This window comes from Parus major, chromosome 21 (assembly GCF_001522545.3).
Source record: "Parus major isolate Abel chromosome 21, Parus_major1.1, whole genome shotgun sequence".
Lineage (NCBI taxonomy): Eukaryota > Metazoa > Chordata > Aves > Passeriformes > Paridae > Parus > Parus major.
Window position 1 is genome coordinate 5,092,484 of NC_031789.1, and position 27,140 is coordinate 5,119,623.

Sequence of the window (27,140 nt, forward strand, 5' to 3'; positions counted from 1 at the left end):
CTCTCACTGCAGCCTTGCATGACCTTGGGCAAGGCATTGAACCCTGATCCAGCCTGGGCTGCTGTGCCCCAGGAATGCTGCAAACCTGATCCCATTGCAGAAGAGCTTTAAAATGGCAATTCTTACACAATGGTAGAGTCTAACTGGTCAGGCTTAATAGAGCTGAAGGGAGAGTGTAAACAAGGACTTCATTTCTTCCTTGGAATTTCTGATGAAGGCACAGACAGAAGAGACTGACTTTTCTTACAGAATTTTTCTAACCAAGGCTCCCATATCCTGACTCCTACTTCATGTGAGCTTGGAGAGAAACAGGTTGATTTTCACTCTAGGATGAAACTGCTGTAGTCCTGCTAGCTCAAAAGATCAGGAGAAACACATAAAACATTTAAGATTAGCAGTCAGTGTTAGACATTCCTTGCCTGTACCAGTAGGGATGAACACAGAACCTACTGAAAGCTGCACTGTGAGTAATATTACAGGGAATCTGAGATCAGAGAAAACACATTTCTTGTTTTAAGTGGTGTTTCCCCCCCTTTTCTTCTTCATACAACTTCAATATTGATCCACAGGCTAAGGATTGTTGTAGGGTGCTACCAGAACAGTTTAATGGGATACTTCTTGTGTTATAATCTTGGTAAAGAGACACACATGTGGATTTCAATAATATCGTGAAAGGCGATTGAATGTAATAAGGTGACAGAAAGATTGAAAGAAGATAAAAACTCATTTATCTCCAACTCCCAGGCAAATCACAGTAACTCCTCCCTGTCCTTCATTCTACACACACCTGATCCCAACACTGCTAAGAGGCAGAAAGCACAAGAATAAAAACCCAACCAAACCCAGGTTTCCCTTCTGGGACAGGTTTGATGTGTTTGCACAGGAGATGAAGCCACAAGGGAGTTTGGATTTGCCCAGGAGCAGGCTGGAGCATTCTGTGTGAAAGTGACTCACTACGTCATAGACTCTTGGTGAGATCCTAAAGCTTTCCATTTTTTTTCTAACAGCATTTGGCTTGGCTTGGTTTTCTGAACTGCTGCTGCTCTCAGGTTCAACAAGAGACATGTTTCTCTAAGCTGATTTCTCTGTGGCTGAGGATTTAATCACATCAAAGTAGTGATTAAAACATTGGCTATAACCACAAGCCTTAAAGGGAGAGCTCCAACTCAGCTCTCCCTCTTTCAAATCCAAGGAGAAGCAAAACCTATCTCTGGCAAATGGATGCTTTTAAAAAATCCCAGATTTTTGCTCCTTCTGAGTCACCTTTCCTCTTGATAGGGTGAGAAGCTCCTGGCAAGTACAAAGAAATGAAGAAATGCAAATGAATTAAGGGCTGCATGTGAATGTATTAACACCACCAAGACACCCGGGAAGGTAGGCTTGCTGACACTCCCTTCGTTCCAACACATCCACTGTAAACTTCCAGCACAGCTCCCTCAGACCCTGTCACTGCTCCTGACATTCTTTCCTACAGTTTTCCACTTGCTGCTTTGTAGGTCTGTGGTTCCTTTCATCCATCCAAAGAGAGCACGATAGCATGTTGGGAATGGTGAGAAATAGATTATAAAAAATGTAAATGGAGCATCATTTCCACAGTGCTACACAGAGTAAACCAGAGCAACCAAAACATTAAGGCCAAAACCACCTTTTTAGCGACAGTCAGTCTCAGAAACGAGGCCTGATTTTACATCATGACCTGTATGAAGAGCCAACGAGCTCTTCAGATCCATGCCATCAGATCCATGAGCCCCATCCCAGCTTCCTCCTGCACAACAAAAACAGGCCAAGTGATTCACTCGGCAGCTGAGGATGAAGGCTGCTGGGTTCTGGCACCTTCTCCTGTTCCCTGAGCCCCACCATGCTGTATGAGAATTGTTCCCAAAGGTGCAGCACAAGAACAGCTCCTCTTGAACTCCATGGCAGCTCTGCTCCAGGAGTGCCACAAGATATTTTGAATTAATGGAGAAGTGCATGTTCCATTGGGTGTTAATATTTATTTGTTACGCCAACTTGGCAGCTCAGCCCTCTCCTCACTTCCATCACTGTGACACCTTTGAGATACCAGCTCCTTGGTATGTGGGATAACATTTTCTTCCAAGCTATTCTCGACACTCTACTCCTACTCCTCTTCTATGTGTTTAACCATTTTAAAGCTGATTTGGGTCATGACTAATAGAATTAGATACTAAAATCATGTGCTGTCAGCAGCAGACATTGTAGAGCCAGCAGGACCCACGCAGAATGCGAGTCGAGGCAGCTTCAGATGGGTGGGAAAGCAGTCACATTAGTTTATGCTTTCTTCCACTTTTTAAATGGAATTAAAGCTGGACAAAAATCCCACCAAAAGCCCCAAACCTCAACTTTACTCTTTTTGAACCCAATTTCTTCAGTTTGCATATCAGTCTAAACCTAAAGCAAGAGGAGATGAAGTTGTCCTCAAGCACTGCTGAGGACAGCGAGGACACTGAACAAATAAATGCCAACAGCCCAATTTTAAGATTTACTGAATTAAAGCAGGCACATGTGTTTTAAATCTAGGGTCACAGACTTGAAGTTTGTGCACAACCTCAAGATCTACCCACTTTGGTCTCACTGCAGCCCATATGAAGAGCACATGCCCTTTTCATGGATATTTCCAATAACTCTTGTTTTCCCAGAAAAAATATTGAAATAAAAGAAGAGCATACCCCCCTTCTCCCTGTTGTGAAATTTGTAGAATGATCTGTCCATCAGCTTTAGGGCAGGACTGAGAGTTACACAGGCCTAATGGTCAGCAGCACTGAGTTTTATTCCTGGCTCTGCAACTGAAGTTATTTGAATGTCATTTGGTAAATAAAATGTAAACATTAAAAAATGTAAACAGCATCACATTTTCTGAAGGAGTTTGGTATTTTCCAGCAGAAGGCACTAGGGAAACAAGACTGATGTTTTCACAGCAAACAAACCCCAAAGAACCTCCTTTTCCTAATTCTTTAATAGGATTAAACACCATTAATTCCAACTGGGAAACAATTCAAGGTGCAGCTCATGAGTTTCGTCTTATACATGTTGAGCATTCAGTTTTCAAACCTTTGACTGCAACTTGCCAATAGCTACAGAAAATGGTTACAGAATGCAGTTGTGGAAACCCCCAACAATTCAAAAGGGTTCCGTTCATCTTTCTAAATAAAAGCATGGAGTTCAATAGAAAAGAAGATTTAAGTTAGTCTATGATAAAATACTCCAAAACTGGACACTCCACAAAAGTTGCTCTTTTTTTGCCCCTTTTCCTGAGAGCTTTCACACACCACACCCTTATGAATTCCTGCTCATTATGTTTTGCAACATTGTGCCAAGTTCAAACCCAAGCACTGATATGTAAAATATGGTTATTTAGAATTGGTTTCACCACAGGTACCATCTGCTTACAGATGTTTACATGGGGTTACCTGTACTTGAGCTAGCTGTCCAGATTCCCTTGTAGGTGACAGAAAGGCACTTCTGGACTGCAATTCACCCTGAAGGCTATGCTTTAAAACCTGCAGATAACCCATCAGTTAGCACTGACTTAGACACCTACACTGCAGCCAACCAGTAACTTAGTCCTGCATTTATCCTGGTTCATGGACAAGACTCTGCATAGAGAAATAAATGTCTAAATATCCTCAAAGACCTGTTCAAAACCCCTGTACAAGACTGGTCCCTTTTAAAAGGGGCAATATTTAAGCATCTTTTCTCCCAGCTCCCTCATGTCAGCTGACTGAGATCTGTTAACATCTTAGACAGCACTTTTATGTCTCATGCATAAGTCAGATTTATTTTAGTAGTGTTTTCTCCTCCACATGAAACAAGAAGTCTAAAGAGTTATTTTAATGAATGGCTCTCTTCTAATGATTACATTTTTTCAGAAGAACAAAAGTGAGCTGGTCTTGACCCACAAGGAAACCAAGGGACGTTTGTCCCCATATACAGAAAGCCCCAGGATAGGAAGGAGGGAGTGAAAGGCAACTCCTTCCCTGTGGGCAAAGATCTTTTACTTGCAAATGCCTGAAACTGCACCCAAAAAGTAGATTACAAATAAAGCAAGTTATTCTTGTGTAGAAGTGGCTGAGCCATCACACTCAGGTTACACTGTTTGGAAGGTTTTTACCACTCCAACCACACACCTGAAACATTTTACAGTGATTTTACCCTTTCTGATGCGTTTATTGACAGCATTATAAAGAGGAGGTTACAATTCTGCAGGAATCATTAAGGGTCTGACTAATGTACACACAGCCCTAGTGGGACACTGAGCAATTCAACTACATACACTCATTGTTTTTTGCTAGAAAGGATCCCACAAACTCATCTCCATGAGAGCAAGTCCAACAATCTATTTCACAGAGTCTCCTAATGGAGCATTGAGGTTGTAGTTTTCCCTCTGTGTCCTCAGCTTCCACTTTCTCTGATGACAGATCACATTAAATGAATAATCAATGTTTCTGTCTGGCTCTTCCTCATCCCATGCCAGGGCACCCCTGCTTCATCCCCCCAGATCTGGGAGAGACCAGGGAATCCTGGCTCACAGCCTATTATCTGTCAATACGCCACCGACATGGCAAGTGCAACAACCCAGCAGCACTCTGACTTCTCTCTTCTTTCTCCTGGCTCCTCCTCAAGCCTCATGCTTAGGCAGAGTGATCACTACAAAGATTAAAATTTCCAAAGGTGCAAAACAGAAATAGCAGGAACACAACCTGGTTGAGGCCTTGAGTGTCTGACCTGTCAAGGTCTCACATGAGAGGCTGAACTGTGTTAACCCCTCCTCATGATTCTAGCATCACACTTGATTTCCAATAAAAATGTTTCAAATGGCCAAACAGACCCTGTACAGAACTGTCAGTTTATTTCAGCCCAAGTGCACTGTCAGCTGTATATTACTGAATTGAAATGTCCATTAGAAATTGGAGGAAAATACAGGCTTTTACCTAAGATTGGATTGAGATGAGTCTTTCATTAAGGAATGCACAAGCTTAATGTTTTCATTTAAATACCACAGGTATTCTGCCATGTTTAGAAGCAGAAATATGTGATCAGTATTTAAACATCCACATCTCTGTCACTGTGCTTGACTTGAATCTTGTGGGAAATGTAAAGTTTGGATGCCACCCAAAAATCATGTGAAATTTAAGAATCAGTGAAAGGGAGCTGCATCTAGAAGAAAAGTAAAATCTTCAAAAGTTATTCCCTCAGTAAATACTGAATGTCCAGTAATAGCAGCAACAATAGAAGGGATCACCTGGAATTATGCACAGATTCCTAGGTACAGTCCAGGTGACCTCAACAGTCAGAATAAAAGGCACCAAAACTGTGCATAATACACTGAAACACGACAGGTAGAATTTTTCCATGCAGAGTATCAAATAATCCCAGGCATCCAGTAGCAACCAAAACTCTTTCGTGTAAATTATTACCCCCAGAACCATCTAAGTTTCCCCTGAAAATGGCTTTAAGCAGTTTTTGTGTTTATTAACACAAGTTCATGGAAACACCCCACCTTCCCCAATATTTTGTAAATCTGCAATTTTAAACAATTCTAGATTGACCAGGAATTTCTGTAAAGAAAATGAAATATAATAAATTACCATTTTCACAGTTACCACTGCACTGACATAAATGACGGTGTTTCCTATGTGCTCAGGGAAAATCAGTAATCCCATTTTCAGGCTGGCCTTTTCCTTGAGAATGACACATTTCCCATGGCCACAGGTTCTCTCTCCACCGCTCACCCTCGTGTCCAGCATGGATCTCTCTGCCTGAATTATCCCCTCAGTGCCACAGCCTTGGGCTTCAGTACAGCACCACCCATTCTCACAACTGCTGGGCTCCACAGGACTATTTCCCACTTCATGTGGATTTCAGATCAGAAGAAAGGCACTGAACTCCCTGCTCCACAGAGGAACAGCCACTCTCCCTATAAAGCAAATGCTCCAGAAGCACAAGTGTCATGAAATCCCTCAGCTCCTCTTCTCATAGCAGAAGAGGAAAACCATTCCAAGGCCCCTGTGTCCTGGACTCACTCCTAAGCCAGCACAGAGTGAAACCCAGCATCTCCCAGCTTTGCTGCTGGACCAAAGCTGATCATTTCGGCTTCTGCCAGGAGCAGAAGGGACTTTCAGGGTTAAGGGCAGCAGGGCAGGTGTCTGTGGAAACTGAGAGAAACCACCAAGTCTCCAGGAAGGATGGACAGGGAGAGGAGGAAAGGAATTATTGTGGTTGAGAAAAGGGAAGGGGTTGGTTGAGAGAAATGCTATAAAAGCACCATGACGACAGAATAGGGTGATGGAAAGGTCAGTCTCTTTCAATAAGGCTCTTTTTTTCTTGTCCAAATGAAATACTTGGCCACGTCCACCGGCAGAGTTCAGCTGGAGGTAAATGACCAGACAGGGGGACTATAAACTGTCTAGAGATGATGCTGTTTTGGAGGGGCTGCCCTGCCGTTCCAGCCCTTCTACCAAGGCAATTTCCACAGCAAAAAGCTCCAAAACTGCACAAAAGAAAAGGTGCTCCTGTGCAATCCCAACGCAGAGCTGGGCTGGAATTCCAGCCTCCCTCCAGGAAGGGGAAGAGCTGAGCTGCAGCCCATCTTGAAGGAGGATTCAGGAGTGAGCACAAAGGGATTTTCAATAATGAACAGGTGATTAATCCTGATAGACATGCAGCCATTGGAACTGCTTTTCAGCTGCTGCTGTAGGTGGTCAAATTATACCTTTCTATCACATTTCCCACTGTACTGCACATCTCCTCAGTACATTTTCTCATGAAGCACTGGAAGGATTCAGAACAATTAAACCTAACAACTGAGTAATTCCCACTCCTCCCCCCCTCCCATATGAAATCATTCTTTCTACTGCTTTAGGAAAATAAATGTAAGCTCTAGAGTTCCAAGTCATTATTAATGTACCAATATCGTGCATTGTAACAGGAGATGCAACACAAAGATTTACTGTTTCCTGGAGCGGGTGCTGGAGCCAGCTGAACAGTCATTTAAAGTTTTCAGCTATGCATGACAGGTGGAAAAGCTTTCAGGGGGGAAAAAAAATAAATTATTGTATAGTGACTAGTTCTGATATTATACAAATGAGAGCATTTCCTGCTTATCACAGCCTTCCTTAAGGCTGCGAGGGTTTGTTGTTGTTTTTTTTTTTTTTCTGTTATTTATTCACTGACAACTGATTTATTTCTTAATTTATTTCCTAAGAGCACAGGAGTGGTGGCACATAAGGAAGTATGTCAGGGAGAAAATATACAGCCCAGACATATATTCCTGTAAGGCCAGGGCAGCTCTGCATTCAGTGTTTCAGCTTCCCCTTCACCACTATTTACGTATTTACAGGAGCTCCAAGTCTTTTATCAAAGTAGCTCCTGTAAGGCAAATCCAAATCCCATTTTACCAGCAGTAATGTGTTTGCCTTAAAAAAAGTGGAGGGGGCAGAACATTGTCATCAATTCTTACCTCCACTGAGCAAGTTGGTTTCTATTTTATTTATCATTAGTTTTTCCCCTCCATGCACCCCTTTGGAATAATAAACTGAAGTAGTTCCTCCCGTTCCAAGTTTAATTTTAATATGCATGACCCCAGCAGCTATAAAGAATAAACAGAAAGTGGGGTCTACATCCTAAAACTTCAGCTCATCCCTGGCAAATTCTCTCTCATTTCTGTCCCCATTGATATCAACCCCTCTTTCATGGCCACTGGTGAAAGGGAGGGAACTGAAGGGATGCTTGATCCAGGACTCTGCCGGCATTAAAGATCAATAACACAAAAAGATTTAACTTTTTCATCAAGAATTAAAGGAAGTGCTGAACAAAAATGAATCACAGGGCGTTGTCCTTATTCTGCATGGAAAATGTATTTACTAGGAATGAGTAAATAATTAAAAAAAAAACGTTTTATCTGAATATTAAGTTTGTATGGCCATGCCAACAGTTTCTAGGTTTACAACCTGTTCTTGGGCTTTAAGTTTTGCCATTAAAAAGGCTTTAGGAAATGGCTGACAGTTCCCCTCCCTTTATTTTTCAGGCACTAACACAGGGTACATGTTCATGCATATTTTCCATCAATACAATTTTATAATCCAGTTACAACCTGTGCAGAAGAAGCAGTGCAGCTCGACAGGTATTTAAAGAGCAGCATTAAAATGGGATGTTTGGATGTGCCAAGCAGGAAAAAGAGATGGGGGGGAAAGGCAGGGACTGAGCAGAAGAGCACAGGCAGTAATTATAACAGTACCTTGTGCCTTGCTGAGTGTTCCATAGCATGACTCATTAGATCCTAACAATGCCTGGGAGATAGGAAGTGTCATTATCACTGTTTAATAAGTGGGGGAAACTGAGGTAGAGAAAAAAAAGATCGTTCTTGTCCGAGGTAGAACAGCAAACAGCCCCAGAACAAGCAGTATCCCATTTTTCTAACCCCCAGCCCTGTGTTTCCCACCGGGGCAGTGACCCTACAGCTGAGGAATTGCTGATCCCCTTCCCGCAGCATCCTCCCTGTTACAGCTTCATGAACAGATCACCAGAATGGAAAAGAATTTGAGCTGTTAAGTTACATAAGTGTGTAGTCACCACCTAGCAATGGAGAAAAAAGGGCTGGATATTTTCAGTTACAACTAGATTTTCTAACCAGATGGCCAGAAGAACTGACGTCACTCACATTCCAAATTACAGAGCTGCTTGAAAGCTGCTCCAGTGTTAAGGATGCACCAGGCCTGCCTTCTAAGTCAGTTTTCCAAATCCCTTTCTGCACAGAGATCAGGAGTGGTTTTGACATAATTTTTGCTATGCTGTTGAAAATCTGCTCCTTTTGGGACACACCTGTCCCAAGCTCCCTCAGGGGTGCTCACATCTTTTCCTGGAATGAGGCCCCAATTCATACTTAGCTTTTAACGCTTACCAAGGTCCTCAAAAAGCCTAAACTTGGGAAGATTTTTAACTTTTACTGAAAACTTCACAGAAGGAACCTTCCTCTAACTGTGACTACTTGTATTTAACTCACTTCATCAGCTGGATTTTGGCTCCAGATGAAAATCTCAGCAAACACAGGAGCCCATGCAGAGCAACAGGACAAGGGGTAAAAAAAGGAAGCAGGAAGTGCAGACCTGTCTGTTCTGAAATTTTAAATTTCATCCTCAACACAGAATCAACTGAAATACTTCAGGTCTGCTCTACTTTTTGCCGCTTTTCCCATCTCCCTTTATAAATTTATGACAAAAAAGTCAGTGGAAAGCCAGCAGGAGCCTTACCATACAGGGAAGTCTGGATCTGATTTGAGGGTAAGAACTCTCTCCATCCCAGCAAAGTAAAAGGTCTGAACAAATTTCGAAAACCCATCAATCACTGGCTGGACTTTTTCCCACCTTCAATGAAATGAAATACACAAGTGGCCTACAAAACATTTTTAATTCAAGCCAGTTCAGAGTTCTACAAGACCAACAGAGAAAATCAGACATATCTAAATCCCCGGTATGTTGATTTTCTACTACAGCACCTTAAGAATCAGAAAAGTAACATTATGCATGTTAAAACACCATTCCTTCTGAGAGCTGATACTGCCTCAGGACAGCTGGCCACATTTCCTTGGAATGCTAATACTGACAGGCTGTACGCTTCATACAGATGTACCAAATTCAACTGTGACAGGACTAACATTTTGGACTTCAGCAACTACTCATGACAGCAAGAGGGCAAATTCTGGATACTGCACAGTCCTGGGCTATGAATCATAGAATCATGGAATCATTGAGGTTAGAAAAGGCCTCCAGGATCAGAGTCCAAGCTGTGCCCAGTCCCCACCTTGTCTCCAGCCCAGAGCACTAAGTGCCATGTCCAGTTCTTCCTTGGACACCTCCAGGGATGGGGACTCCAAATCTCCCCGGGCAGCCCCTGCCAAGGCCTGACCACCCTTTCCATGGGGAAATACCTCCTGGTGTCCAACCTGAGCCTCCCCTGGCACAGACTGAGGCTGTTCCCTCTCCTCCTGTCCCTGTTCCCTGGAAGCAGAGCCCAATCCCCCCGGCTGTCCCCTCCTGGCAGGGAGTTGTGCAGAGCCAGAAGGTCCCCCGTGAGCCTCCTTTTCTGCAGGCTGAGCCCCTTTCCCAGCTCCCTCAGCCCCTCCTGGGGCTCCAGCCCCTTCCCAGCTCCAGCCCCTCAATGCACTGAGGGTCCCAGCACAGGGGGACAGGGCTTAAATCGAGCCATTAATTTCTTTGCTCACTGCAACAGCAACCCATTGAAAAGCACACCCCCCCCCCCCCGAATCCTGTGATTACCACATCTTTGCCAAGTGTCTTCAGACCCACCGATAGAATTGCAAAGCACTGTCACTATTTGCACGAGCAGGAAAAGGAGCAACAGGAAAGAGCTCTTTCCACTGTCTATTAGCCCTAAAGACTTGGGAGAGGAATGTTAGGAAAAGTAATCTGGTGCAAAGCACAGCATTTCGAAGGTGATAAAGGAGGAGTCGAAAGAAGAAAACAAGTTCTAGGATGTCTAGCAAGAGGTGATTTCTTTAAATCACCCCCTGTTCCGGGTAAGCCCAGCACTGGTTGTGTCTGAGAGCCGGCACCAAACTCTGCCAAGTTTCTGTGCAAAATAAAACCTTTTATTTCCTCTAATTTCTTTGTTCCTTCTTCCCATGCAAAAGATTCCTAGTTTGGCATAGAAAGATGAATTAAAGGAAGAAAACATCAGGTAAAGCAACAAGAAAAGGGAAGGAAACTCAAGGAACTTCTGAAAAGGATAGGACATGCTACTGCTCACGGTTTAAGGAGAAAAGTAAAATAAAGCAGAAGAGGGAATTAAATATTTCAGAGGTACAATACCAGCCCACAGTTAAGATCACAATTCACCCCAAGCCTTGCTCACCCTGCAAGTTACTGACCAATGTGACAGGGAGAAATCCCATCCTCGTGGTTTGGGATCCCTTGGGAAGCCCTTGTCATGACTTCCCGACCAAACCACAATTTGCAAAGCTAAGTTACACACAGTTTGAGCGAAAAGCCCTAATTTCAGTAGCCAATTCTTTCCTTTTCAACAGGACCCGCTTGCTGTAAAAGGCCTCTGAAACAATGGAATGTGCCCCAGCTATGAGAATTTTGATCCATCCAGGCAAGAAGAGATTAAGAAACACCCAACAATGTTACCACGGTCATTAAGGTGGGTCATTAACCCAACCAGACGAACTTTGAGAAGGCAGCTCTGACACTCCAATGAGGACTTGTCTTGTCCATGTCACTCCCAGAAAGAACAAAATGCACCAGTGACGGGGCAATCCCATTTTTACAGCCTATCTTCAAAATGGTTTAATGCTTTTGTTCAATGGAGTTTTACCTAAAAACCAGATCAATTCATGGAACAGTTCACAAAATGGGAAAAGCCAATAGCAGCTGTCAGTTCCCAAAATCCACGACAGATAGTTCTGAGGGCTGGCACTGGAATGCCACAAAAGCATTGCCTGCGCAATCACCACTGTGATTACTGGCTACTGTTGCCCAGAAATATGGGCACATACTCCCATCAGCAGTGACCACAGTCCTGTGCTGCAAATCTTGGAATCTTTGGCTCCAATGCTTAGTCTTGAAAAGACTAGGTCTCATTTCTGGTCACTCTTGATGTTCCCTGCTTACCTTGGCTTCGAGCCCCCCAAGTTCCAACAGTAAATATAAAATATACAACTCCCCTTGTACTCCAGCCACCAGACCTGACTGACACCTGTAGAGCCATCAGTCACAACCACAACATTACCAAGAAAATTCCATCTAAGTTCTGGTCAGGACTAAAACACAAACCAAGGTAATGCATTCACACTGAAAAGAACACAGAAAACATGCAACCACTAAACAGCTGTACGGTGGAAAGCACAGACATACATTCCCAGTCTTCCCAAAAGCTCCCCAGGTTCCACAGCTGGCTGTGGAAAAATGCAGTAAGTGACAAACTAACCCACCAACTTTATGTATTTCAAACGTTACTTAATAAATGGCCTCCATCAGGTGGTCTGCAGCCTTTCAAATTATTATTCTTAGTAATAACGAAAACTAACACTTTTTCTGAATAGTCACAGTGTCTAAGGGAAAAGTTCAAGACTAAAAAAGAGAAAGTACATTTTGCTCACCTCCCCCAGTGTAACTGAGTGAACACTCCAGACACCAACAACTCCATGGCAAGAACACCACCTGGTGCCACACACATCTAAATTTACTGCTTGTGTTAAAAAGCAATACTTGAGGCACTTTATAAATACTTTTCATCAGTGAAAACCAGCTATTAATTGCAAATGTATTGTAGGCCGAGACACCTCTATAAACTCAGGAACTCTCCAAGGAACATCCTGGGATTAAATAATAGTCTTATAGTCATTAAAGGCTCTTTCTTTCTCCACTCATTGGATTTTCTTGCACTAACTGGTGTTTTATTACACATCAATTGTCCTAGACAATTGATTATCTATCATGATCACGGGAGGTGAAGAAAGGTTGTTTGACTGTAGCTATTATAGATCCATCAGATTTGTTAAAAAGGGAACAATTACTCTATTGCTTTTCTAGTTTCTCTTCATCTCCCTCAGTTACAAGAACATTCATTTTTGTCAGGGATCACAGCATCTCCTGGACTTACTCCAGTCACTGAGGTGTGCTGGGATGAATTCTCCAAGAAAAACCATCCTGCCTTGGGACCTGTCATAAATGTTTACTTACAATCAATATCTTAATTATGAAGAAAACACACTACCAAAAATGTAAAGTTTGTTATTTTAAAAGACAAACCACCTCTGTTATTCATCAGACAATATAAACTCAACTGAGAAACTGCAGCTACTGCACTGGAAAGGATCTCCCTGAACTGGAATGGCCATGGAGCCCAGGCTGACACACAGACTGGGGGTACTGGTGCTGGATGTTTTAACACATAATCTTTGCCAGTGCTGTTCCACAGCCACACAGATAATTCCGGAAGATAAAATACAACACAGTAGTGTAGGCACTGACTACAGGCATCTCCAGAAGGGAGATGATTCTCTGTGAGCAGTGTAATAGCCCTTTCCTATCCCTTGATCCCAAGCCATTACACTGCCAGGGAATCACTGCCCTTTCCCACCTGCAGCAAGAAGAGAAGTGTATGCCATGGACCAGGGCCAGGGACGGAACCAAGCCTGGAACCAGGCCCAGGCACATCATCTCCAAGGCTTTAACCAACACAGCCCATTCCTCTCTAAATCATGTGTGGTCTGGGGAGCAGAGTCCTTGAAAGAGCGACTATTCCAGACACACAGACAAAATAAACAGCCCCACAACCCAAACAGCCAGCACAATTAGACTAAACTGTTGATCATTCCAACAGCCCAAAAAGAATAGATGATGAAGAAACATCTGTATAAATTAAAAGGATACTTGGAGCTAGAGGAACCTCACTTGAGATTCAGGAATGCACTATAAACATCCCAGCAGAGCCCCGGAGCTTGTGTTCACCCCTCACAGCTGGGACCAGTTAGATTCTGTCAATGGTTTCCTGTTCCCCTTCAGAATTACAGTAAGGTAGCAAATGCCTTTAGTCTAAACAAGCTTTGGGAGAAGCAAATGTTTTTGCCCCAGTTCAATGTGAGCAGCTGGAAGGAGTGTACAGCTCACATGGTAACTAAGAGAGGGCAAAGTAGATACTATTATTTTTACTATATAGCTGAGGTGTTTTGAAATTCATCCTGAAAACAGCCAGCAACAAAAAACCCAAACTCCAAAAACTCAGATTCTCCCTCACTTCTTTCCCAAATAGGAATAACTTATTTCACAAAGTACCTGTTATAGAAAACATTTGGGCATAGTCTCCCAGTCTGTGGAAGGCCCTTTGCAGAAGCTGAGGGACTGGCAGGTGTGTTCACTGGATGGAATCCTCCTGCCTGAGTTTACTGCTGAAACCCCTACACTCCTCTATTTAGAACAGTTCCCTGCTCTCATTCCTATTCTGATTTCAAGCACACTGAAAGGCTGTGCTGGGTGAAGGGAGTTGGTGTGGATTATATTTGTAGCCATATATTTAGTATTATGATAAAACAATCAGGTTGCACAACAGCCACCTCAACTCTGCTACACCTACTCATTACCTTTGTCCTCCTCTCAACACTCTCATTCATTTGCTTCATTTTCTGCTAAGTTAGATTTCAAGAAGGAAGTCAGTGCTTCTCAATGCATTTACAGAGCATGAAGCACAGAAGGTCATGACTCTGGTTTCCAGACTCTACTACAGCAGGAATAATAATGAATGTGGTGTTGCTATTACAGTGAAATGGAGCCTGTAATCACAGTGTGAGATCAGAGAGGGACGTAGTACTATTAGCATAGAGAGAAACAAAAGTCAACAAATGAATGCCAGGATGATGTCAATTGGAATCAGTCCAGATTTACACAACTGTCGTAGAAAACAAAATCTGAAACTTGGGGAGGAATAATTCAGACAACCCTTGCACAAATTATTGTCCTTAGCTACAAATACTCAGAAGTGGGAGAGGATTCACTACAAATACAATTCTTTCAGTTGTCATCCAGTTTGACATAAATCTGGAATAATTCCAAATTGTTGTTGGGAAGAAAAACAAAAAAAGCCCTTTAATATTACTAGATGAAATCCCTAAAAGAGGGAGAATTTCTTCTCTGGAATCTTTACAGAATGAAGCTTAACCTGAATGAGAAACTGCTTAAACTTAAGCTAAAATTCCAGATAATTTTGGGGGTTTTTTTCCCTTTCTGAGGTCAAAACTGTCTATTTAACAAGGTCCCTTTGTTTATTATATATGCACATGTAGTTTACAAACTGAGTCAAGAGAAACATTTTGTGCCATTTCTGATAAGTTCTGCAGACTCAAACACCTCTTTAGTGCTCGATTTATGAGTCAACACTCCAGCAACTGACTTGGAACTGCTGGGTTTTTCCTAGGGCAACAACAATACTCACTTAAATGAAAACATTCTGAAAAAAAATAAGAGAAGGAATGGGATTAGATCCTTGCCAACACAATTTCTTTTGTGATCAAATTAAAAGCAAACCATAGTAGTTATTAGACGTGAACAGTTGTCTGCAGGTTGTTCTTCAGGTCATGCAGATGAACATAGAGAGGAGAAGGAAGACAGCAGGCTGAGAAAGGCCAAAATCTGGCTTAATTTATATTCTCTATAATCTGTTCTTTTTTCCTACCAGCGGTGGCTCAGAATGCTGATGCATGTGCCTTTTGAAAGTTAACATTTAACAGAGATTTCAGGTCTACTGAATTCCAAGAAATAAAAATAATCTCTTGCCCTGCTTTAGCTGCCAGCTGAGGCCAATGTTTGCTGAGGGGAATGCTGAGAACCACAGAGATTTTCAGGTGGAGGAGCTCCAGCAGCCTCATGGACTGTGCCTCCCTGCCCCACACACCATTTCTGAGCAGGCAGATTGGACCTGCTGCTGCTTTTCCCTAACTTACCAAACTTTTTCAGCTACAGCAGAGTTTTTACAAACATCATTTTCACTGTGGTCACACACAGGAGTGCACTGAACAGCCTCTGGGGCCTGTTTGGGTCCCATACCTCAGCTCCAAACATCCCACCCCATCTCTCACTGGGTGATGGGATGAGACCACCACACCTTCCCCCCCTAATCCTGGGCCATGCTGCTGCAATGAGGAGGATTTAAACAGAAATGTGTCTTCCTCCAGCCCAGGCTATAATAAGATGTTTGGAACTGCCTTTCCTGTGGTCAGTGTCTGAACTGTCAAAATAAAAGGGGAAATGTGGTTAAGTGTTCCAGGCTTTGTTCTAAAACCAACTATTATATGGAGAATCTGCACATTTCCCAGGATCTTCTCAGTGCTGATCTCTGGGCTGCAGTTACAACACTGTTCACAGTGACACTGTTCAGATATGCTAGGACATCCTACAAGACACCCATTTGGAACAGGAAGATTCTAAATTAGATGTTGGGACCCTCAAACAACACCAACAATAAAATCCCATGTGAGCTCATCCATCTTTTTCCTAGCACAGAACTCCCTCCCACTGCCAGGCAGGTGAGAATCCCCTGGCTTTGTCCGTGCCTTGTCCTGGGCTTTCACCCATCTTTTCCTGTGGTAAAAACACCAACATACAACAAGCAGGTGCAACACTGTTTGAAAATAAAATTACCTCTCTTTAGTGAAAAGGAAAAAACACAGTGGGCTGCTTGGAGCAAATATACATTTATCTTAAGACTGTCACTAATATTCAAAATTCTGATGGATTCCTTTTCTTTTTTAAAAAAATAATATTCTCTCTAAAAGCAATATATCAAATAGAGAATGCTTTTTTAATATTTCTGAGAATATGATCTATCTGTAAAAGAAATTATAGTAAGCCCTAAGGTGCAAATAATTATGCCCACAGAGTACAGAAGTTGTTTCTTGATTTGTCTTGATTTAGAATATAAAATGTGGAAGTAAGAAGAGCCTCAAATGTGACACTTTTATCAGCACCCGAAAGTTTACACAAACCAAGGATGGGGGGTTTCTTTTAAAGGCAAATATACTAAAGTTCTATGACTCAGCATTTCTGAGAGATGTACCTTTAGGTCTTAAAGGAGGGAATATTCCCTATAATGAGGAACAACTGAATAGTCTACTGTGAGAAACTGCACTGATGGTTTTTTCACTTCAGCTATAGATGTCCTGTGACTATTTCTGAAGCCAATAAAACCAAAACTCAGGGAGGAAAAAACCCACAGAAATTCTGTCTGGTTTGTGCACAAAACCATAAATTGCTCCCAGCTTCCCTGGAAGCCAGCTCCAAGCCTAGTCACAAAACAAGCTTCCAAATCTCAACCACCTCAGTCCAAGTTTGAATTATTATAATGACACCTGAAGACCCCAGGATTTCTAGTCTGAGGTTTGGCAGCCTGCAGACACCACCAGCTCTTGTTTAGGGCTGTTCTGATGAGTGAAATGAGGCTGGGAGGGTTGGGAGGGGTGTCTCTCCTTTAGGGATACAGTAACACAAAGCTACAAACCCATCCAAAACAATTTCAGGCATCATCCTAGAACACAGCTATGAAGACATTTTGAAATGGACATGTGTCAAGAGGCTGAAGGCTAGGGATAAGTATGGGAGATTTCTTGGTGATGTGCTGTGGTTCCCCTGCAGCCCGCCCAGCAGTCGTCAGGCCTCCCTGCTTTAGAGGAACCTCCAACAACTCCCTGGAGTCAGGATCTTAAGAGACATCTCCCGCACCAGGCAGACGAGAGATGATGATAAAACCCACTCACTGCCATCAGCAGCAACAGTGCAGGGGGTTTTATCTGATGCGAGAGGTTGCTACTGAGCCACTTGAAACGCACCTACTAAAATGTAACCCACAGTGTGGAAGAGAAAAGATGGGGGGTAGTCTGAAACTTCTCCTAAAAAAGCAGAGCTTTGTCGAGACTGAATGAAAAACCTGAGGAAGGCAAGGGAGGCTTTGAAAGGACATGCATGAAACACTCGCTCCATGAACCCCCGATTCTGCAGCTCACCCAGGGGATCTGGCAGAAATCGCCTCTGTGCTGGTGAACCCCAGCATGTTTCCCTTCCAGCTGGGTTCAGCCACTGACTGAATTCACTTCATGATCAGGATCTCTCCCTGCTGAAAACATCCCTCAGTTAAAGACACACAGATTTCAGTCTCACTTTGCACACCTGGGAAAGCAAGACCCACCCCTCACAATTCAAAAATGGGGGAGAGGGGTGAAGTCAAGATTTCACCTTCAGAGCACAAGAGGATCACATTTCTTCTCCACCCCACACTCCTCTCACCACCCTCCCTACACTTCCTTCTTCTCCCCTCTTAATAATCTTCCAGGTCTGGCAACCCATGTGTTTTCTTTTTCCTCCATAGAAACCGACATAACAGCAAGTTTGAGCCAGGCTCCAGCTCCACAAACACAGTCTGGCCCAGGCCAGACTCAACAGAAACACGGAGCCATGGAAAGAAATGTCCAGGATACCCTCAGGCTGCCAAGCACATCTGATCCTTCAAAGTATTGCTGTGAATTGCTCAGGATAAAGGCACAGTCCCATCTGTCCAGTGAGGTCTGTCCAGGAGGGCAGCACAATCTTGTGCCCTCTGCTCCACACCAACTCCTCCAGCATAGATCAAATAATGACACTATGAAACAGCACCCACAACAATTAATCAAGCACAGCAGAAGGAACAATGTGCCCAGATTGGCATTAAAGAAGCAGCACTTTGTAACAACAGGTTACAGTATCACCACACACCTCACTGTGTGTGTCTCTGCAGACACCAAAATGCACACAACCATACAAACACCCTTATAACTGACTTTCTGCAGCTGGAGAAACAGACATTAAGAGGACACAATAATTTGCCACAAAAAGCAAATACAAGAACAAACCCCAGTTCTTCTACAATTCAGATCTGTGCCTTAACCTGTCATACAGGAGGAGAACTGCTCAGCTGCATGTCCAAGGCCACGTGTAGCCATCAGACAGTTCTCTCTGATCTAAGGAAAAGGAATTTATGCTTCCAAGAGCAGTAGACTGTTCCCAATGTTAAAACAAAGTTTTGAGTGGAGAGGCTCAGTGGTGAGAAAATACCTTGCTGGACACAGATGTGCTCTTTTAGTGCATTTTCATAAAGATCTTAGTACAAAAAACTGAAGCAAAGAGAGAGCAACAAAGTAATATATTAAGAAATTATTTATCACAATTCAGGGCTTTCTGCAGTATTTCTGTTGCATTTCAACACAAGAAGCTTCAAACCTTTGAATAAAAATATTTCAAAAATGCCAAAGAAAGTGAACTCCCAGCCCTGCTATATTACAATTATTCTTCTGCAATGTTAGGCAAGAAGAACAGCACACCTACAGTATGGAAATGCCAAGTGAAAACAAATCCTGCTATCAGCAGGGGCAGGCTCCAACCTCCCTTGCTGCTCCTTCCCTCCCAATCTGCAGGAAACACCAGCCCAGGCCACCCTGAGCACTCACTGACCTCTCCTTGGAAAGCAGAAAGGGACAATAGGGCCACAGAGGCTTGGGAGAAGAGAGATAAAGGATCCCAGAATTTTTGGAGGGGAATAGGAAAAGGGCAGAGACTGCTCACAGTGAGGACATCACGCTCAAGGCTGTGAAAACAGCCTGTGCCATGAAAATTCAGTGACTGGGTTTTGTGGGCAAATGTGGATTCACTCCTGGAAAGATTAAGCTCCAACACTCCCTCCCCACTCCTCTCTCTAAGCACAGAAACAGGAGGCTGCAGAGCATGTCCAGAGAAGCTAGCATTGCACTACACCCATCTGCTACTCTGTACTGTCAGGGAAAGAATAAACTTATCAGCAACTGCAGGTTTTTGGGGAAAAGCCCTGATGGGTTGTGTGGGATGCTACACACCATGCCTGTGACCCCACCAGAATCACTAGGTTGGAAGAGACCATTTTCAAGTCCAGGCCTATGGCACACTCTAAACACACAATGTGTGTCCCTGGCAGCATCAGAACCCTCATGGGCACCAAGATGATGCTTATGCAGGTGACTGATTCACCTTCCCTGCTGCTGGCAATCTGAAACTGTGCCAGAGCAAAGCACGCTCCCTCAAACAGAGAATTCACAGATTGAACTTTCCGTTCTCCCCCACTTCCTCCAGACATTGTGCTCCCACTGTGCACTCCTGTTAACCATAACAAATGCAGAGAGAAGAATCAAACAATTCCTGTGTTTCAGTTAAGTCATATTGGAGATTCCCATCAGTGTAGTGCCATGTGACTTCCAGAAATCCAGCTTTGATTTACCCCAGCTCAAGAGAGATTGGGATCAATCAGCTGAGCTCAACTCCAGCTATCCTGTACCTTCCCCAGAGTAACATCTCAGCTCAGGGAGAGCTCTCCTCCTGCCCCCCACCATCCTGCTCCCCTTCTCCTCTCTCCTGCTGCAGCTCCTCCATGACCCTGGCACAGTCACACATTTGGTTCCCATCCAGGATATGACTGCACTGCAATAAACAACTTTTCTTAGGATTCTATACCCAACCCCATCCTGTGTATGTTGTCTGAGGCTGTGGTTCAAAACACTGAGACAGAATTATTGCAACCCATCTTTTTTACACACTGTACAGACTGTCTCCTCAGCATGATGCATTTTTAATAGGTTTTCTAAATGCAGACAACCAGGCTGCTAATAACAAGCTGCTTTTTTCTATCCCCCCCCCTTTTCCTTCATTCTCCTTTTATATGTTTTTTCACAAGGTAAAACTGCTGCAAAGCTTTGATGCCTCACTGCACCTTACTCAAAGAAACACAGTTTATGTGACAAACAATTGCAAAATCCATAGCACTGGAGCTGTTAAAACTGTAACAAGCACCACCGGAATGATCCTGGTGCTTGCCTGCCACTTCTGTTAGGTCCACCACAAGTTTTACTCTCACAGGCCACAAAAAGTATACTGTTTGAACATGAGTTGAACAAAAAATCTCAGGATGCTGGGCACCGAACCAAGGAGAGAGATAAACTCCAAATTTAGCCTGCCACAGGCAAAGCCCATCTCCTGCAACACTTCAGACAACTCAGGGAGAATTCCTCCTCCTCATTGTACTGAGATGAATAGAAGAAATCCTGTTTGTCTGGAACACTTTCATCTCCTGTCCTGTCTACATCTCTGCTTTGCAGCTACCCCCTCTGTGTCCTTGGCACCCCATAAATTGCGAGGCCACCCTGGCAGGGATCAATCCCCAGCTACTGGAAAAGGGCAGATCTGCATGGCAAGGTGTTGCTTCAGCCCCTGCCCCAGGTGTGACAGTAGAGTTACTGAACAACAACACCAAGGAGAAGATGAGAGCAGGAGCTTCTGGCTCTGCATGTGGGTGGCTGGATGGATAAAAGATGATAAAAGATGATAAAAGATGATAAAAGATGATAAAAGATGATAAAAGATGATAAAAGATGGAGAGGGAGGTGGACACTCCTTGCTATTGGAAAGAAAAACGCATCACCCTGCTCAAGCTTTCCTAAACCCCACTGCACTTTCAACCTTTAAAAATAAAGCTATAATTTAGCTTCATTTTAACTGAAAAAAAATTACGTATATAAATAAAAAGCAGGAGCACTGATGTCACTAACTTCTTTTCCCCCCGCTTTTCCAAAAACAGAACTTAAAAATGGGCCAAAATTCAGGAGAAAAGGCTCTACTGTCTCTAGAGCTAAAATGTACCAGTTTGACTTGGCAGCTGAACAACTTTCCACTGATTTGATGCTTTCCCCCTCCTCGAATTCTCCCATCCAAATGCAGCTGGAAATGTCGTTTGGGAAAAGAACAGGCATTTCCTGTGCGGGTCCCCCTTCCCCCACCACATTCTTGGCACAAAAGGCAAGGGAAAAGCTAGAGAGACAAAGTGTGTATAAGAGGGAGAAGAGAGAGGCAGTGTGCAGGGATTTCTGGCTGCTTCCCAGAAAATATACAACAGAAATTGCATGGCTCAAAAGAGACAATTTATCCACTTTCTGCAAGGCTCTGGAGCCCTTGGTTCAGTATCGGATGGTAGTCAGAGACAGGAGCATGGCACTACAGCCTGGACAGGACATGTTCTAGATACTGCAGAGTCCCTGGAGGAGGGATCCAGGATACTTCCCACAACTAGCCACACTCAGCTTAGTTATTTACACATTAAATCCAGCTGCATTAAAATCCTTCAGTGCTCCAGAAGTGTAAGGAATAATGGAGGAGAGGGACTATGGCCAGACAGATGAGATGGGGATGACACAGAAAAGGCTTCTTTTAATGCTTTGGTCTTTGGCCACATTTGACTGACTTTTTTTAACACCACACTCTGAAAAAGACACCAAGCAAGGCTTTGCACAGGACAAGTTTTCAGCATCTCTGTTTTTCAGAGCGTGTGTATTCAGCACTTTGTGAAAATTAAATCCCTCCAAGGTATCTAAATCCAAGCCCTTGAAGAGACTGACATTTCTAAAAGTAGTCTGCAGAGCCCCAAAGGTCTGTGCCGCTGGCTGCTGCCCAGTCATTTTGCACTGTGGTGCCCTGCAGAAAGCAGCCATTGTCCCAGCCCAGAATCCCCGCTGCCACTCCCAAAGTGCTGCAACACTCCGGGTTCTTCGCGAAAATGATCCCACAGCAACAGTCGTGAGCTGGGTACTGCAATCTGACTTTCCCTGGTTTCACTTAGTCACTCTGCTCAAGAATGGATCAAAGCCTCCACAAAGGTTGAGTCAATTTAAACATTCAGTTTGCTCCTTGAGCTGTGAATTAAATGCATTCTTTGGTGGCTGGGTAGGGATGAGTGACTCAGTCTGTATAAACATTAACTGACTCTAAAGCTAATGGAAAAAAGAAATATGGAAAGGAGAAAAACAGAATCATACGTAACTTCTTGTTTCAGCTGGCAGCAAACCCAGATTCAGTGGGTGCACACCAGCTCGTTAGGATTCTATCATCCCAGTCTGGTTTCTCTAGGGTACAAACACACCCCTACCTTTAGGATTCTTTAAGTCTCAGTTAGAAAATTCACATCCGTGCAGGGGAAGGGAACACGTAAAGGGTGTGGCCTAATGACTTCCTTCTTTGTTCTGCAAGCAAACAGCACTATCTACCAGGCTATCTCTGCCCTGTTTCCGCCTTGGCAGGCGAAGAATTCTCAGTTCGCTAAGACCTTGCACACGCTCTAAAAATTTCCAGTGGGTCCAATTCTTTCAGCAGGGACCCTGCAGAAGTTTTTATAGACCTCTAACAAGAGCACAGCATTGCGAGCACGCGCATTTACAAGCAATTCCTATTCCAAAGAGTTTAAATCCAAAGAAAAGGAAAAGAAAGGCCCCTTTTTGCAGATCTGGATTAACACGATTTAGATCATACTTACAGAGGATTTATGTGGCAAAAGAATTAAATTTACATATCCTTAGTCCCAGCTTCCACTGGAGCCGCTGTGAGATTCCTCACTACTATATTCCATGGAGTACATGGAACTTTAGATCCTCAGAGCCTCTGTGCAGAGTCAGAGATGTTCTACCTGAGGTTACATCTGATGAAAAGGCAGAGAAGCAGATGCTGTGTTGACTGTGCAGGCACCTCTGCAAACACAGTTCCGAGGGCATTGACCTTCCCTTATCTGCCCTCAGAGCCACACCGATAACACGCACTTGGCAGCAGCACCGCTTGGTGCAGCCTGACTGTGAGATGATTTAGAGGGGCAGCTCCTGCTGCTCTGCTACTGCATTTCACTCTCACCTCTGTGCCCCATGACAGGGACAGAGGTGGGCCTGGGGAAATCAGCTTCACTGGAAAACAGCTGGGAATGTTCTTATTTGTGTGCCTGGAGGCTGGTGACAGACTGTGTAGTGCATTCTGAACTGCACTAAACCCTCTTTAAGGAGCATAAAGCAGCCTCAAAGTAAATAAGAAGGCCCTGTAAGAACAGATTTTATACAAATGGTTTCTGTAATGCTGGAAGTTCTGTTGCAGCCCCAGCACATGTGTAACAATGCTGTAAAACACTGTGTGCATGTGTGTGTGTGTGTGTGTGTGCAGCCTCCCAGGTCATATCTATACCCAGGAACTACTTAAACTGTTTTAAAATCCATTAAGAACTGAGGGGTGAGAGGCAAAAGCTATTAGCCAGATCACTGAGGGAGAACTAAACATGGGTCATCTTGGTCTCCTCCTTCCTCTACTAAATCCAAGTGTCCCAAACACTGAAAACTGGGCACTGGACCTGAAGGACAGTGCACATATTCCTTCATGTAAGCAATGGAAAGCTCAGTCAGCCCTACTTCCTGCACTTTCTGACCTTTTGTATAGGCAGGAATTAAAGAAAATTTAAAGGCTCCCAGAGAAAAAAAGACAATTTTATATATTGCTCTATATATTAACCATTACAATCTTAGGAATGTTCCAGAACCAAGGCAAAAGCAATTAATTTTCATTTAAGTGAGGTGGTTTTCTTATCTTCTCCCTCCAGAGACTCTCCCCACTGCTGCATAAGGGGCCTACAGGGCAGTAACAGGAGCGTTCAGCTACACTTTGCTGTTTTTCTAGAAAAGGAAGTGAAAGTGCACTAACATAGAAAGAACCTTAAATTAATGCTGCAGATCAGCAAGAGCCACCTCACTCTGCCTGGGAGTGTCTCATGGCCCCAGATTATCCAGCACACTCTGCAGACAGTCTGGACACCTCCTAAGCCACTTTGCTCCTCTGGATGTCCTTCTCCTCACTTTTCCTGCACGCTGAGAGAGAGCAGGTGTCCATCCACTGACCCCCAGCCAGGTGCTGAAATGAAATCCCAAGCTCCAGTGCACAGCAAAAGCAAAACCTTAGGATGGAAAAAGGCTTCCCAGAGCTATTTAAGAGGCATCCTAACACATGCCAGTGAAATTCTGGGCTTCAGGAACTGCAAATAGTTCAAACCTGAGTCTTTTCAGCAGCTGAAAACGGATGGAGAACACGTCAGAATGTGCTGTAAGATAGTTAGCAACTGCAGGCCTCAGAACGGGAAAGCTCACTGACTTTACAGCACAGCACTGATAGGAATCCTGGCTTTACCAAGAATTGCTTTATCTATCCCAGCTCTGCCTGTAACTCACGGCCCACCTCATAAAACAAGTCCTTATTTCAAGTGTTCTGAGCCTCTAACTCCAGCTTGAAGCCCAGGGTACACATATAATAGAGAGAAACAAGAAGTATTTCAAGCAAGTCCTCAGCTCTGCAGACAGATCCCCACAGGTTAGTGTGTCGCTACCACCTTTTCCTTCCAAAGCTGCTCGTCTTCACCATGGCTAGCAGTGTGGTTAGATTGAGTTAAGAATCCACGGTTAAATATCTGTGGTCATACTAAGTGAAGAAAGGTGGTTGAACTCCATAGGGGTGGGGTGAACACGGCCAAGGACAAAAGAAATCTGTTAAGCATCAGCTTGTCAAAGCTCCTCTCCATAAGCAGCCATGCTTACTTTGTTCTGGGAAAAATGAGGCAAAACACCCTCCTTTTTACTGGTAAATTTCAGTGGTGGTAACCAGATGTGTTGGGATTTACCAAGCAGTGACATCCATATGCAAATAAACACTTCAGTTTTGTCAGGATGTTTATCCCTGGTGTGTGGCTCCATCACTGCCAGCTAAACTTGGATACTCGCAGCTGTTACCGTAACTTGTGCTACAAAACTGAAAGGTGGGAACTTCAGAACCACCAGTCCAGTACCCAGGAGCAGTGGATGGTGTAGAACTGCTGAGCTGATTTGGCCCAGGTGTACAAGTAGCTGTGCTGTGTCCCCAGGGATGATGAGGCTCACACAAAGCAGCCCAGCTTCTCCCTGAGCTGCTCTTTCCAAGTCCCTTTTGTTTCCCCACAACACTTTGCACACTCACTGTCTGTCTCTGCTTCCTCCTGCCTACCCTGCGGTCGGAGTAAGAAGCCAAGGGACTAAGGCCAATTAAATGTGGGAGCAGGTGGCAGCCAGGTGGAATTATGGGAAGGAGAGCAGAAATTTCCTCTATTTTCAAGGATCTGCTCTCCCTGCACTGAGATCATACTTACAAAACAGGTGCTGCTGCACCATATGTCTCAGAGAAAGTAACACTAAGCAAATTCTATCTTGCAACAGAAGAATAATTTTTTATTTTTTTTTTTCTTTTGGATCCCTCAGGTATCAGAACCCTCTGGGGAGATTCTGGGGTGTTTACACAAAAAGTGCCAGGAGCATAATGTGTATTGGTGAATCTTGCAGTTGAATTTACGTGCAGTGAAATTTAGTCTGTTACTCCCTTTTTGTATAAAAGCTAAAAAGGACTTGGACATTGTTGAAGCATCTTCTCAACACAGCATGGAGGCACAAACAGATGTCTGCTGGTTTTGACCACTTCTTATTCATCCCCTTCAGCAAATGAGTAGAAGAGTGATCCAAAAAACCTCTCAGACATAATGATGTTACCCTTTATTAGGAAGCCATTAAAGAATTATTGGGGTTGTCAGAAAGGCCTGACAGGAACACTTAAGTCATGAGCCTGCTGTCCTCTCTTTCACCCCTATGCTTGGCCCTTCCTTTGGAGATGAGTATCTTGCACAAACAAAATTATCTTTGATTGCAACAGTTGAACTTCTGAGAGCAGGGAAAAGCAGATTGCTGACTACAGGGAGTGGGGCTGCCCCAGACAAACATAGGAGAAGGAACAAGAAAAACAAGTTTTAATTAAAGCTGCTTCTAGATTATCAATTTTCCCTTTTGCACCATGAAGTTTGAACATACGCCTGAAGAGTGTGATACCAGTGACATGTTACACAAGGCGATTTGGGGACTGAGAACAAGGTGGCAACGTATGAACAGCAGGATCCTGCAAAGTGCTGAACATCCCCAGATCCAAGAGCCTGCATGACGCAGCTCTAGCAGGAATATCCCTTCTTACACCTAGAGTGACATGGGTCATACTCATCCCTCCCAGGAAAGCTCATAATTTGACTTAGTGCTGTTGACAGGAGGATGGAGGAGCAGTCACACGCCTGGGCACAGGCATAGCCATGGGTGGCTCCTCTGTCCCTGCCCCAGGGATTTCCACAGCCTTTATCCCAGTATCCCAGAACCAGGGATTCTTAACCAGAATTTAACAGCCCAGCCTTTTGCATCAAATGTTTGAAGTTTAATTGATGTAATCTGAGAGAAGAATTTGGGGTTATTTTTAGGCAGTGGTTGTTGCTGCTTTTTATGTATATACACTAAGGAGACAGCCATTACCAGTATCATTTTACATTATGTTCATGCATTACTGGGTGTAGGAATATTTTTATATATCCATACACACACACTCTCCCTACATTTTAAGTACATATTTTTTACATACATGTCAAAAAATAATTCTATGTGCAAGGAACCTGAGCACACAGTGCATCATCCTGCCACTACACAAAACAATTCCCTTTGAACCATTCAATCAATCTTTAGAGTCTTAAAATTTGTCATACCATCAGAGAGAGAAATTAATCTATAGCACTGTAGAAAAGGAGAAAGCACAATGAATCGAAATTTGCAATTCATGGGCTCAGTGGTTTTTTTGGGGGGGAAAGGGGAGGAGGTTGACAAGGAAAGCTGATGGATTTGGCTTTTAAAACCGAGGGACCAGCACCACTCCCCT

General features: G+C 43.7%; 1 protein-coding gene and 1 long non-coding RNA gene across 2 annotated transcripts in view; one reads left to right on the top strand and one right to left on the bottom strand.

Moving 5' to 3' along the window:
- The window catches only part of SKI (SKI proto-oncogene), a 101,940-nt gene that overhangs the window by 26,119 nt on the left and 48,681 nt on the right, over nt 1-27,140 (bottom strand). The gene's annotated exons all lie outside the window — the stretch shown is intronic.
- The window catches only part of LOC117245384, an 11,695-nt gene continuing 8,043 nt past the window's right edge, over nt 23,489-27,140 (top strand). The window contains exon 1 of the long non-coding RNA XR_004500047.1: nt 23,489-24,743. This is a non-coding gene — a long non-coding RNA (uncharacterized LOC117245384). The remainder of the gene's footprint in view (nt 24,744-27,140) is intronic.